This window comes from Rousettus aegyptiacus, unplaced genomic scaffold, assembly GCF_014176215.1.
Source record: "Rousettus aegyptiacus isolate mRouAeg1 unplaced genomic scaffold, mRouAeg1.p scaffold_m13_p_7, whole genome shotgun sequence".
In the NCBI taxonomy this organism is placed as follows: Eukaryota; Metazoa; Chordata; class Mammalia; order Chiroptera; family Pteropodidae; genus Rousettus; species Rousettus aegyptiacus.
This window is the reverse complement of record NW_023416310.1, coordinates 27,969,416-27,984,465: the sequence shown is the minus strand read 5'-3', so window position 1 is coordinate 27,984,465 and position 15,050 is coordinate 27,969,416. Positions and strand designations below refer to the sequence as shown.

General features: G+C 41.4%; 1 protein-coding gene across 1 annotated transcript in view; it reads right to left on the bottom strand.

The window, feature by feature from the left end:
• Positions 1 to 1,125: 1,125 nt before the first annotated feature.
• PRKCE (protein kinase C epsilon) overlaps positions 1,126 to 15,050 on the bottom strand; it is a 511,750-nt gene continuing 497,825 nt past the window's right edge. Inside the window, exon 16 of the transcript XR_001596560.2 lies at positions 1,126 to 1,351. The gene's annotated coding sequence lies outside the window, so the exon portion shown is untranslated. The remainder of the gene's footprint in view (positions 1,352 to 15,050) is intronic.

Sequence of the window (15,050 nt, the reverse complement as noted above, 5' to 3'; positions counted from 1 at the left end):
TTTAACACATACATAGTGCTGAGGCACAAAAATCACATAAATACTACCCAAAGTACATATGTGAATGAAATCTGGCTTCTAAAGTTTTTTTGTTCATTTGAGTATTTTAGTTTTTTGTTTATGTGTTTGTTTTTTGCTGTGTACACATGTATTTACAAAAAAAAAAAAAATTATCTTCTGTTAGAATCCAGCCTGCAGGGCCGGGGCTGGGTGCAGGCTGGATGTATTGGGGGCATACAAAAACCTTTCTTGATGTGTCACAGGCATTCTTTCCCAATCCACTGACAACAGAAGTTGTCCCCTCAGCAGCAAGTCAACACAACCAGCACGCCAATATGTCCCCAAGGGTCTCTGTTGATTTTACATCTCCCTGTGAAGAAACCAAAACAAGATCCTGGAAGAGAAGCAAAGCAACTCAGCCAGCTTGAAGCTGGCGTTTAGTCCCAGATGATGTTCTCATTCCCTTGCACAGGGGCTGCCTCAGCTGTGGGGAAGGGCCACTCTCTCAGTGGGGCCAGTGGTAACCAGTGGCATTCAACTGAAAGCTGTCTGATCAGCTTGGGATCAGAAGAGAAAGGATCTGGCTGGCACTAGGGTTACTTGGTTGAGTTTGGCTTCATTAACCAAATTAGCTAACCAGCTCTGAGTAAGTGAAAGCCACAATGTTTATGAAAATTTACTCATATTATTATTACATAGATCCCACTTAATTGAATTTAGCAAGAGATTAATATACCAAGGGGGCAAGAAGATATCATTGCCTTTGCTTTTGTACAGCTCTTTGTTCTTTAAAAGTAATTTTTAAATGGTCTAGCAATGATTGCCACTCTGTCTCTATGACACAAAGAGCATAAATATTACTATTGGCATTTTAAGGACCGATAACACAAGAGAGACTAAGGGACATATGCGAGAGTGCTTATCTTTTAGCTCATTGTTTGGTTTTGTTGGGTTTTCTTTTGTCACTGCTACAGACTATTCTCCACACAGCAGCCAGAGTCATCTTTTAAATCTCAAATGAGATCTTGTCACTCCTTTGTTTACGCTGTCCAATGGCTTTCCATTAGAGGCAGAATACAATCCAGATGCCTTACCTGGCGCAGCTACTGCTTCTCCAAGCTCCTTTTCTGCCCACCTCTCACGCCGTACTGCCTTCATTCTGCCCATCTCCAGGCCTTCTCCCCCATTGGTTCTTCATAGCCTGCCTCCTGCTCATCAATCCCAGGGTCTTCCCAAACTTCCGGGACTCTCTGTCCTACTGGGATTTTTGCTCTCTGGAATCATGTTAGTTTCTTGTCTCCCACTGTCAGAATATCAACTTGGTGAGGTCAGGAACTTTGCCTTGTCCATGCTTGAGGAAAAAGTGAAGAAATAAAATGAAGTCACTATAGTCAAGCTGCTAAATTACTAAAATCAACTAGGTTAAGGCATGAGGAAAAAATTCTATTTTTGCTTTAATTAGCCTGGAAACTTAAAGTTTTAAATATTTCAGTTGTGCATCAATGCCTGGAAATATGTAAATTCCTGTAGACAACTCTCTGAAGGACTTAGGAAAGAATGTTTACATAACCACATTGCCTGACATTCATTATCCAGACCACCTGATATCTGGAAAACTACCATTTTGGACCAAACTAGAGGCTAAGAATGCAGGACTCTCAAGAATATACTTTTTATTGCGAGAATGCTCAGCTTTTCTTTCTTCTTCAGAACACTCCTATTATTATCTAGTCATGTTTACCACTTGCAAATTCTAAGACCCTCGAATAAATGTTGGCCATTTTTTTCTAACCAAAGCCCCTTGATTCTTTTGTGCTCAGTTGACACTTAAAGTGTCAGTGTTCATTGTGGAATCTGAAGAACATTCTGCTTTAATTCTTGTATCACTCTTGGATTTGAGTGATTGCTCTGTGATATCCTTTGCTCTGTGATATCCTGCTAGCTCCAGTGGTGAGTTTTTCTGCTTCCAACCCCGCTCCTTTCATTGAGGTTCAGACCTTTTATTCTTGGGTCCTCTGATACTGGCTTTTATAATGGGGCATCCTCTTTCCAACTCTGCCCTCTTCTAGAATGCCAGCTGGATTTACTGTCCATTTTCTTCTCTGTATTTGTCTTAATGGATTTTGGATAAGGACAATTTGTAATCACAGTGGCCGCTCTGGAGAACTTTTGAGATTCCAAAATTAGTATGTTCACATGCATAGTTAGAGAATCTTAGAAATATTAAACAAGCTCAATGGGAAACACTTTTAAATTGACATTTAGAGGCCTCTAAAAAATTAAACGATTCAAAGATAGCCTCAACATCGCTTGAGTCTTTTTGTCTAGTCATGATGACTTTCAAGGGAATGTATCTTTAACATGGGAACTTCACCCTCTAAAAGTTCCCCAAAAGTTCCTTCCTTGGGAACTTTAGTTATATATACAAACATTTTGGTCTCTTCTCTTGTGCCTTTTTAATAAACTAAATCAATTTAGCCAAGTAATTTCAAACTCTGATAGCTATTCAGAAAACCTTTGTTTTAAGTCCGCCTCAAGGGCCCTCCCTTAGTGAGAGAATACCAGACCTCTAAGGGACAATGGAATGTATTTTGATTGACATGCAGAAACGTCTAAAAGACGAAATGACATTTAAAAAAAAAATCAGCTCTAAAATGCTCTTAAAAGAAACTTTGGCCATCTGAACAGGGTTTTGTTTTGTTTTGTTTTGTTTTGTTTTTTTACAGTTTCTCCCAGACACCTGACAAGATATTTGAAAGGATTTAATAACTTTTGATTAGAAATTTGGCAAAATTGGAAGCTAAATATTCAAAGTCTGAATAGACTTTTTTTTTTAAAGAAAAAAAACCCTCCTCCCCTTAGCTAAAATAAACTATGGACCCAAAAGAAAAGAAACAAATTAGGAATGATATAGTTGGATGGGTAGATTAACCTATAGCGTTGCTTACTTTACAATCTAAAATTCTCTGGGGGGAATTCAGAATCACTGTCCTTACCTTACAAATCTTTGTGAAATCAGAAATGCAACTCTAGTAGTTCAAAACCCACTATCTTTACCATCCTCAATTTCTAAGACTGAAGGAAAAAGATAGGAAAGAAATGATGGGTTTCTTAAAGCAAGAACTTATGCTCTGGCTCTAAGGCTCCTTGCCAACGACAAATACAAATCTTGTCCTCTCCACAAATATTAATAAGAAAAAGCTTTAGCCATCTGAATGAATAAACTTAACTTATTCCAACTGCCATAAGTCAGTGGGATTTTTCCCCCATATTGTACTTGCAGAAAATTTAAAAAAGAAACTGTCAGGTCTCTGGTTGCGTCTGCTTGTATATGTGTAAGTATGTCTACCCACAGAGGATATTACTAGAATTGGTTTGTAAAAAAGCTCTGTTTAATTAGCTTAATGGAATTAAAGACATATAAAGGGTCTCAAAAATATAATGGAAACTAACCCAAATGCTTTTCGGGATCATGCGATCTGGGAAAATATTTGATATTAAATAGGCATGTCTTTAGAGTTATCACTATACCTGGGTTTATTCTATCTGGGTTTATTAGTCACATAAGTTCATGTTATCTCTGTCGCAAAATTTATCAGCAAAAAAAAACCTCAGTATGATAAAATTTTCAAAAGTAATCTAAACTTAATTGTTAAGAATTAAAATTAAATAAATATAAGTAGGATAAAAAGGTTTTTTTTTTTTTTTAGGTGAACTCTTTCACAATAATTATATTTTATATGTACAAAACCAGTTTCATGTAATCTTTTGGTAACTTGAAACTTTAAATTTTGCTAGCTAAATGACATGATAGACAGTCATTGACTATCCAGGTCATTTCCAGATAAGATAAAATACTGAAATAGTAATTGCTAAATAAGTCTAAGTTTACCTACTTTTGGCTTATTATAGATAAATGAAAAGATAAATTTGGATCTGTTAATGAATATATGTAATTAAAACTAATAAGTAAGTAGGTAGCAATCATAAATAGATAATTTTAAAAAATGAACTACAAGTAGCTAATAAACATTTGAAACATGTTTAATACCATTAATAATAAAGTAAAAATCAAAGAAACAAAGCATATTTTGCTAATGAAAACCACTATAGTTTTAACCTATAATTATCAGTATTTCAAGAGGATGGTAAGATGGACAGTCTCTGGTTATTAAGAATGCTTTTTGGAACACAATTTGGCAATACACACCAACACTTTGACAACATTTAAATACTTTTACCTAGTAATTTCACTTCGAGGAATCTGTTTGAAGGATATAATCAGAGATGAGGTCAAAGATTAATATTCACAGATGTTCAGATATTCATAAAAGTTATTAGTAGGAAATATTCGGAAATAAAAATCTAAATGGGCCATGAGTAAAAGAACATTTACACTTCTATGGTGCATTCCTAAAGTGGAATTGCATAGCTATTAAAAATAATATTTTCAGAGAAAATTAATAACAATGATTATAATACAGTGCTTGCGGATAGGCAGGATATAGCATTGTATATACTGTGTAACAACAATTTTATGCAGCTATATTTATTTACACTTATATGTGTATATCATTGGAAAAAAGACTGAGAAATAAACTCTAAATTTAATAACAGTAATTTAAAAGGTTATAGAAGATGTTATTTTCTTTTTTAATATGTTCTAAATTTTTCACAATAAAGAACTGTTACTTGTAAAATAAAAAAATTAAGCTATTATTCAAAATCACAATTATACTGTTTGACCTACTAATTCCACTTCTTTTAAGCTATCCTTAAAAAAAACCCCAGAAATTCAGAGAAAGATGTTGCTACAAAGGTGTTATCAAACCATTACTAATAATTTTAAAAGATAGAAATCAGATGTCCAGCAGTTGGGAAACAGTTAAGAAACTGGTTGTACGTCCACATAACGGGACACTGTGAAAACACTACAGGTGCTTTTAAAACATTTTTAATTACATGAAAATATTTTTGTCACGAAAGTCAATTTTTCAAAAAAATAAAAAGTTGCCTATACAATGTGATATTACACATGTTTAAAATGAATTTTAAAAACTGGAATATACATATATATACATGCTAATAATATCTTTGTTGCGAGCTTATCTATGATTTTTCTTTTCTTCCTTGCACTTTGATATTATCTTATTATACCTTGTCTGTAATGAACACTAATTACTTTAGGACCAGAAAAGAAAAAAACAAACAAACAAGAAAATAGGAAAAACAGCAAAGAAAGGGCGTGAGAGGAAATAAACTTATGTATTGGGGAATGCAACTAACGACATCTCACAAGACTGTGACATGAGGTTAACAGATGTGAATGTGACTAGCACAGTGCCTGCCTCACAACAGATGTTCAATAAAAAGTTCATCCTTCCCTTTCCCTTTCCCCCACCCCCATCTTTCTGGTTCCGAACCCTATGTACCATTGACAGTCTGTCCCACTCTCCTGCAATCAGGTAACTTTTGTCTCCCCAGTGGGTCTACTAGCCCAAGGGGATTGAATTAACTCCTTCCCACAGCTCTTCCTTTCTGGCAAGGGGCTGGCAGGAGCTCCGAGCTGCCTTGCTGACTAAGGACTGAGGAACAGGGGTGGCACCTGCTTCCCTCCACCCAGACAACCCACGCACAAGTTTCTTCTCAGGAATTTTGTCTAGCAGGGTAAGATTCACATGGCGTGAAGGAGTGAGAGATGAATTTCCTCGTTAGTGGATAGTTCCTTTTTGCTCTTTCTACCCACAAGTCTAAAATCAGCAACACCCAGCAAAAGAGGCAAGGAAAACAGGGTCTAACTGAATGAACCCAGGACAGAAGTTTCTGAAGATGACTCTAATATTGGCAGGAGAAAATAGGAACTGAGAGTGGGTAGAGACCAGACGTTGAGCCAGGAGACAATCCAGGCCATCCATCCAAGTGTGAAGATAGAGACATGGGTTAGAACTGTAGAGGTGAGAATGAGAAGAAAGGGACAGGGACCTTCGAAGGAAGACCAGGCAGGAATTGTGGCTGAGAGGTAGTGGGCCGGCCAGCCCACTGCACTCTTTGTAAGTGCTGCTGCCCCAGGAGCACTCGGAGTCCCTGGGAGAGGGAGAGGAAGCACATTTCTGACCAGGGTTTCCAGGAGTTGTGTGGTCAGCCACAGACTGGCACTCAGGGCAGGGGTGGAGCCAGGGAGTGGAGCGGCCTCTCCTATTCTCTCTGACAACAATGTCCTTTGAGCCAGCCATTTTCTGTGGTTAAAATGAAGGCCCCTCTCCCTGCCAGTCACTCACCCACAGGAAATCCGCATCCCGGGAGTCCGCAGCTGTGAATACAGTCTGCTAAATAGCCAAGGGCAGACAAGCAGCTGCCTGACTTAGGCTCACGGGGCCCTCTCAGGAGACCAAAGCAGCCAAACACTGGGCACTCGGTCAATCGACATGCCTTTACTGAGCACCTGCTCTGTGCCAGGAAGGTGCTTAGATGCTAGGGATACAGAGGTGAGAGAGGCAAAGCCATAGCCCACCAGGGCCATAGACAAGTTTACACATAAATGCAATGTGGCCAGACACCTGCTTGTCAAGGTCTATGCTAGGCATCCTAAAGGCAGAGATTGGGGCTGGGACATTCAGGGGAAAGTGAAAAAAAACTTTATGGAAGAGGTGATGTTGAACAGAATCTTGAAGGAAGAGTAAGGGCTTGTCAGGTAAACACAGGTAGGAGGTAAGCATTGACATTCCAGGAGATGCCATGTGCCAAGGCTTGGAGCAGCATGGTACTCCCGGGGAACCACAAGTCTTAGGTCAAGCTGCAGGTGCAAGGAGAAAGTGGTGGAAAATGGGCCCAGAGAGAGAAACAAAGTCCAAGTAATGAGGATACCTGTGGCCATCCCAAGATTTACAAATTATCCTGCATATCACGGGGAGCCATTGGAGCACAGGCGTGGCTATTCACCGTTGGCTCTGCTTCAGGAGCTGAGCTCTGGGAGTCCAGGTAAGGCACAAGTGGCTGAGAAAGAAAAACATATCTTTATAACTTACTTCCGCTCCACTCAGGGCTTTTCATGGTTTGTTTCCTCTGCCTGGAATGCTTTTTCTCCAGATAGCCCCCAACCCACTATTGATTTCCCCACTCTACTCTACTCTTTCTTGCCATAGTACTTATCATCTACTGTATAATGTACTTATTTGTTATGTCTACTATTCATTGTCTCTCTGCTAGAATGGAAGCTCCAGAAAGCAAAGATCTTTATGTATTTTGTTCCCTGGATTTTTCCGCAGCACCTAGAACAGTGCCTGACCTATGTAGATGCTCAATAACTTTGTGGAAGGAGTGGATGAGAGAATGAATGAATTAATGAAGGTGGAAACTGTCATCGCAATTCCAGTACCCAACACAGAGCTGGGCAGTCATGATTCGGGGGATGAAGTTAGGAAGGAGGGAAGGGACCAAGAAAAGTGAGGGCACCGGGTTTCCGCCGTTAACAACTACAGGCGTGGTTTGGATCACAGCCTGGCGCTGCCCCTCCCACTTTGCCGAGTGGGGTACTTGGCAGGACATGAGGTGAACGTGCCACTCGGAAAATCCAGTGCTTCCTCAGCAGGACCGCCCTGCCAGGCTGCCCAGCCATGGGTCCCGGAAATGCCTCCCCTCAATGCTGGCTGGGCTCGGGCACAATAGCTCACAGGAAGGCAGCAGGGTCACGGAAGCCTGGGCGGGGTTTCTAGGAAGTGGCCTTGCCTCGCCTGGTCTCCTTCTGCCCAGAGAAAAAGGAATGTAGGATTGACCTGGCTACCCCCTCCTCTGCACAACAGCTGCTCCTGGACCCCAGAGAGCCCCTAAAATGGGCCCCAAGCACTGAAAATATCATGGGGTCCCGGTTCCCATTTGTAAGTTTAGAATATTATTTACTTAATTTATTTTTAAATAAACTGAAAGCTACACAAACTGACAGGAATGTAAGAACAGGATTGGAGGCATGACTACAAGGGTGCTCAGCCTATCTGAAATGTTTGTCTTACAAAATAAAATGATTAGAAGCAAAAGAGAAAAAAAACTTAGCTTAAAGTTTAAGGGGTGAAAATGCTGGTTATGTTATTCTTTTCATCATTCTGTAACTTTAAAATATTTAAGATTTAAAATAAAATAAACATAAAGAAGAGTGATAAAATTCATATTTTTCTATTCTATGATGACCATTGGAGGTCCGTTGAATTAATGAAAGTCCTGGGTTCCTGCCTTGGTGCTTCCGTTTAACTATTTAGGAGACGAAGGCATCATGACAGCTTTGTGAGCAGAAGAGATTTGTGAGGGTCTAAAGTATGGGTATGGCTGGGGATAGGGTGCAAAGGCAGTATCTAAGGGTCTTTCTACATAAAGGGCCCGATAGCTCCCTGCTTTTCAGCCACATGAAGGCTAGGCCTATTTCCTTGGCTTCCTGCAATATTTTATTTTCTGTCTCTGAGCTAGACCTCAATTGTTGCCACATGAATGGGAGGGTAGATGAGATGGGTAAAGGGAAAGCAGCACATGAGAGGCAGTCTCTGACAGGAGGAGTGGGGCCAATATCATCTGCTGGTAACTCCCTGCAATTCGAGTGGGGATTTATGAGGATGCTCGTGGACCCATAAGACACAGTGAAATTCAGCACCCCCACATAGCACCCTCTGGGTCCCAGGAGAACACATGAAAAATTTTGCAGATTCCTGTTTATCTACGGTGCAATGAAAATATAAACCATAGAAGGTTTTTATATGCTTTAGTGAGAGACGGTGGTGAAAGTTTTATTTTTTTTATGTTCTGCACATCTCATAGGATCCCATAAGGTTGATATAGACTGAGCCCCATCTCTGGAACCTCAATGACTCTCTGGAAGTGTCTTGCTCAGTTGTGGACGCTATTACAAAAAACCAGAGTGGTTGACTTAAACGACATGCGGTTATTTCTCAAAGTTTTAGAGGCTGGGAAGTTCAAGATGAAGGTGCTGGCCACTTCAGTTCTTGGTAAGGGCCCACTTCCCGTCTTGCAGCCAACCGCCTTCTCACTTCGTGGTGGAGAGGGGAAGCTCTGATGTCTCTTCCTCTTCTTATAAGGGCATGGACTTATCATGACCTCATCTAAACCTAATAACCTCCCACAGGCCTCATCTGCTAATTCCATCACATTGGAAGTTAGGGCTTCAACATATGAATTTTGAGGGACACAAACATTCAGTCCTTAACAGGTGGGAAGTGTCTTGGAAGCCAGCCTTCATGGGTGACATAAACACCCTCTCTGACTGGTGGATAGCAGTCTCCCCTTGAACTTCCCTAGTGGCAAGGGCTCATTATCCCCACCCACTGAACACAGTTCTGCTCTCTGCGGTGTACTGTATTTATCGAGCCCTTATCTGCAAGGTATCCCTTCACAAATTTTAGGCTGAGTCTTCCTTTCTCTAGGGTAAATTCCCTAGCTCCTCTCATAGGTCTCTTACTCTCTGACTGAACAGTTCTGTGCGATGTGAATGATGTTCCCAAGAGTAATGTGAAATCTCCAAATATCTTGAAATATTTCTGAAACATCAGAGGAGGATTGGTTAGGTTTTCTTGACAGAGCTTTACTTTACAGATTAATAAATGATCTGTCCACTAGCCATGGAAATGATGGCTTAGAGTTAACTGAACTATAAAATCAGCCAGAGCTATTTGCTTCCTGTTCAGCTAGGATATAGAGTTGTTTGAAAACAGAGTGACCTCCTAGAATTGTTTGACTTGGGGTCCACATGGTACTTAGAGAAATTTCAGGACTTATTTCCAGGGACTTTTGTCCAATTACTGCTTCATGAAAGTTGTCAATTGTCAGTAGAAGGGCAATGGAAGACTAAGGAGTCCTCTACAATTAATTCAGAAAATAGACAGTGTAGCCTGAACTAAAATCCTGAAAATACATGTTTTATTTAGGTTCCAGTATCCCTCTATATGTCCCCATTTCAGGGGTTGGGGACAAAGTCAGCTATAGCAAGTGTTTGCTGTGAAGAGGAGGTATTGGCCAGGACTCTTTATCTTTAGGGAGAGTTGCCTGGGGTGGGTGCTCTAATTACATAGTAAAAATAGATGCTGGGGGGTTCTGACTTTTTCCTCGGACACCTTCATCATCCTTCCCGCCTCACTCAGAATCTAGTTCAGTCCCCTGGAGGCTCTTTCCTATCTCCACCCTTACCCTTTTCCCAGAGATTTTCTTTGGAAATTTCCTTCAATAGACTGTGGGTCCAATGAGTGAGCCATTTTTAATCTGGGTTGCCTGTTGACTCATTATGACTCTGGGTAATGACACAACACTCTGCAGCTCCTGGGCCTCAGCAAGGCATCCGTACATGTCAGGAGGCTCCAGGGAAGGGAACTACAGGAAACGAACTTATGAGACCCAAACAGCTACTTGATATCATGGATGCCAGCCCTTGGGCACCCAGCTTACCATATGCTTCTGGGCCATGAGTCAGTTCTTACAAATGCCTCTGTGGTTTTTTTCTGGGCCTGTTTGGGGCTTGAGGAGGTCAGTATATAACTTGTGTTTTTCCCATCCAAGTTCTGAAATATAGAATCGACAGATAGAGGTAAAAACGTCAGCTCTGTTACCTAACTGGGCTCTGCTTTCCTCCCAAACTCTGCCCTCGGTTAATGCAGTTCCCCTCTGTGGGAGAGGTAAATATGTGGAGCAAACAACTAGGAGGGTACAGAGAAGTCCCTCTTCATAGAAACCACAAAGTTGGGAAGAAGCGGGCTCCTATCCAGTAATTTATTTCTGAGGAAAGAAGGTTGAGATGCGGGGTAAAGAATTCGGTTAGAAATTGGCTGGAGAAGTTGGAAAGGAATCATTGATGGAGGACAGCTGGTCTCTTTGGTGGGACGGAGGGTGGAGGGGATATGGGTGGAAGCACCCGATTCGGTTCTGCAATACCGCGCGAGCATCTGCTTGTGGCAGGTACTGTGCTCAGGTCTAGGCATACAACAAGAAGCGCAAGGTGGAGCCTCCTACATTTCCAACTACAGTCACGTCATACCGTGCTCTCTGGAACTGAGGTATGAATGCAGAAGGAGAGGAGGGAGTAAGGTTTCTGCCGGGGGTGGGGGGGGGGTGCTTCCTAATGAAGGTAAACAGATGTAGGATAGTCCTAATGAGAGGAAAAGCATAGAAGCATAAGATGAACCTTAAATGACACCCTGTCCTAAGGCGGGGGACTATGCTAATTAAATCACCTCTTAAAACCCCAAACTGTAACTGTAGGGGTGTTTACGTTTAGAACAACAATCCCTCAGAGAGAGAAACGACAGTCCCACAGGAGTCCTAAAGGAGCCAGCCATCTCCTTCATCCAGCACCTCTGCACGGCCAAAGGCTGCACCGGCTTGAATATGCACTTTTACTGGCTAAGATAATCTCCCCTGCAGAAGCTTTGGGGGCCTCAGGTCAGCCTCCAAGGAGCCAAGATTGTCTTCCTAACCCCACTGTAAAACTTTTCCATTCAAAACCAAATGGCAGGTCAGGTTTGGAGAAGTTTCTTAACTTATTAGTGTTCCTCTCGCTTAGAATTGTCTGTCCTTTGGTCAACAAATGCTTTCCTTCCAAAGAGGAGCTTTTTTTTGGTGAACTTTCTTAGTCACAACAGTCTCACCAACCTGAAAGTGTCACTGACAAGATCTCCCTGGTCCTGATGAACTGCTCTAGGCTACAGCCACTGCCACCACAACCCAAGCAAACCAAGGTGTTGGCTTCTGTCCCCAGAACATGATTATGTCAGCTCTGCAAAGCCATTACTCTTTCCACACTCATGGGCCAATTACTGTCCACCCTGGTTTAATAAGATCTTAATGCCAAACAATAACAAAAGATTAGCTGAAGTAAATAAAGAAGCCTGAGCTTGGACTCTCCATGTGTCGAATTGATTTGACTCATTTGGGGCCAAGGCTGGGTACTGGGAGGCCACAGGATTGGTGGAGGGAGTTGTGTCTGCCAAAGACAACTTCTGAGGGGAGGTGTGCCAGGGAGAAAAGGTTAGGGTTTGTCAAAGAGCCCAGGGGCACTAGTAGCTTTCATTTGCTGAGGGATTTATCTGGTGAAATAAGTCTGAATCTAGACGTTCTAGCTACAGGCCATCTGTGTGGGTCAGGGCCAGACATCTGACCTCTCTAGGTCTCAGTTTCCTCATCTAGTCTTGGGGCAGGAAGATACCTCTGGAGAATGTCATGCAAATGAAATATGACCAAACGGCCACACTGTAAATTCATAGCAGGGAGCAATGGAAGCTAATCTTTCCTTGCGTCTTCTACAGTACTTATCAGAGTATTCAGCTCTTAGAAGCCACTCAGCCAAACAAATATTTGTTGAACAAATGAATGAATCTGTTTCCTCCCCAAAATCCCCCATCCCAAGAGGGAAACAAGCTTGGGGTGAGTCACAAATATTCCAATTGTTGTATCCAAGACCCTCTATTTCCATATTGTCCTTAGTGCTAGGAATTTGCTGAGAAACATCAGCACAGTAAGGCTTTGCTTTATAAAGGAACAATGCTCCTGAAAAGTTGGGTGTAAATCAGATTTTTGTGAAACAATTTAGTATTTTAAATGCACAATGGGAAATGGCTATTTTAAGAAAACTATGAATTTGTGTAGAAAGCGAGTAATTTGTTAAATTAGTGAAAAGTAAAACCCAGCTAAATCACAGAAATTAGGCACACACACATAGATACATACTCACTGCCCCCTTCTATATCTTCCTTCATCTGTTGCTAAAATTACATAAAATTATGCAAAAAGAAAAAGAAGAGTAAACACAATAGTGTTTTACTCCCTTAAAAATGCAGATAAGTGATAAGGAGTCTTCTAATCTTCCGGAATTGCAGCCTGATTCCCAGTAGGGGCAGAGGCGAAAACAGGCCAGGGCATCACTGATCATCAGTCACCTGATTAGCTTCTGGGAATCCAGTGAGTCACACAGTGGCCCCTATGGGCAGCCCACATGTGCTCTTCATCAATGACCATGAGTCTTCTCTCACAAGAGCAGAGTAGGACCCTCACAGCCATCTGGACAAACCCAGCCTGAGTGTGGGAATAGAACAGGAAATGAACAGACATGGGGGGAACCAACAGGGCTTTCTAAACCCCAAATTCCCATGTTGGGCTTTGAGGCCTCACTTGCACAGGCATTCAGTGGGGCAGAGTGTGTGGCGGTGGGAGTAGAGATGGAGTTCTCTCCAGGCCCCAAATTTCTTCTTCCAGGGGTGAGGGAAGTGTTGGGGGGCTAGATGAAGGCAGTGGGCTGTATTAGTGTTCCCTAAGAAGTCAGTGCTCTCCCTGTAGTAGGATTATAATTTCCCACCTATTTTAAGTCATGCCGGGCCATACAACATGCTTTAGACAATGAAATGTGAGTAGAACTGATCTGGGTTATTTCCAGCAAAGGCTGCAAGAGCCACCACCCACAGTTACCACAGTGTTCCCAATAGAGGCTGTGGCATCATCCTGGATCCCAGAGCAACCGTGACCCAGAGAAGAGCCACAGCCAACCTGTGGTAGATAAGAAGAATGAGCCAGAAATAAACCTCTGATGTTTTAAACCACTGAGATTTGGGAGTTATTACCACAGTACAACCTCACCTATAGATATGGGTTTGTGCATCAATACAGATGGGGTAAGCATAAACCCTGTAGGAAGATCCCACAGAACCAAGAAACACACATAACTTGAGCCGTCCCCTCAGGGAGTGAAGGAGGAAGAGGGAGGGTGGGCATGCATCTCCCAGGTTACCCCTGAGCCTTGAGGAACCAGGCCTCAGAGATCTGAGGGAAGGCTTATCTTGTCTCTGAGAGATTAAGATAACTTTCAATGAAACCTGTTAATAGTTCCCCCAAGTCAACAGAATTTTCCTTTCTCCACTCCGACCTTTCCCCTCTCCTGTGGATCCCTATCTGTTGGATTAAGCATGAACCAATATCCCTAGCTCTGTCTCAAAGAACAAGCTGTGTTCCAGACCCAGATCACACAAAGCATTGTTGGGAAGGAAAATCTAACCTGCAATAGATATAGTGAGATAGGGCAGAATCAAACATAAACTCTGCCGTGCTTGCTTTGTTTTGTATCATGGTAAAATACACATAACATCAAATCAACCATCTTAACCGTTTTTAAGTGTACCGTTCAGTGGCATTAAGTACATTCATTTTTTTTTTTTTTTGCAACTATCACCACCATCTACCTCCAGAATTCTTTCATCTGTGCAACTGAACCTCTCTACCCATTAAACAATAACTCCCCATTCCCTGTCTCCCCAGTCCCCGGCACTCACCAGTCTACTTTCTGTCTCTGTGAGTTTGAGTACTCTAGGTCTCTGCAGTACTTTTTACTCAAGCTGAAGGACAGTGGTCTCTAAATCTTTTCAACCATGAACTCCCATCAGTTAAATAAGTTGGCATACACTTCACCAATGAATCTATAGTTATTAATTTATGAGTTAATATACACAATTGCTATACTAATATGTATATATGAAAATATAGAGAGAGCAATAAAGCTTTTCGTTTTTTAACTTTTTATTTTGAAAAACTTTTAGACTTATAGAAAAGTTGCAAAAATAGTAGAGGAGTTCCCATATACACTTCTCCCAGTTTCTTCTAATATTAATATCTACATAATCATAGAACAATTATCAAAACTAAGATAGTTACCTGGGTACAATACCATTAACCGAACTATAGACTTTACTTGTATTTTGACTAATTTTTCCACTAACATACATTTTCTATTCTGGGATCTAGTTCAGAATCCCACATCCTTTAGTTTTCCTGTTGCCTTTGTCTCCTGAATCTGTGATAGTTGATCTTTCCTTGCCTTTCATGATTATGACATTTTGCAGAATTTTCCTCAATTTGGATTTGTGTGAGGTTTAGGTAGTGGTTTTACATTTTTGGCAAGAATGCCACAGATCCGACATGCTCCTGTCAGTGTATCATAGCAAGGTCCTTAGAAAGTCCAAGTGTCTTACTACTGGTGATGTTTATTTTAATCATTTAGTGAAGGTGGTGTCTGCTGGGTT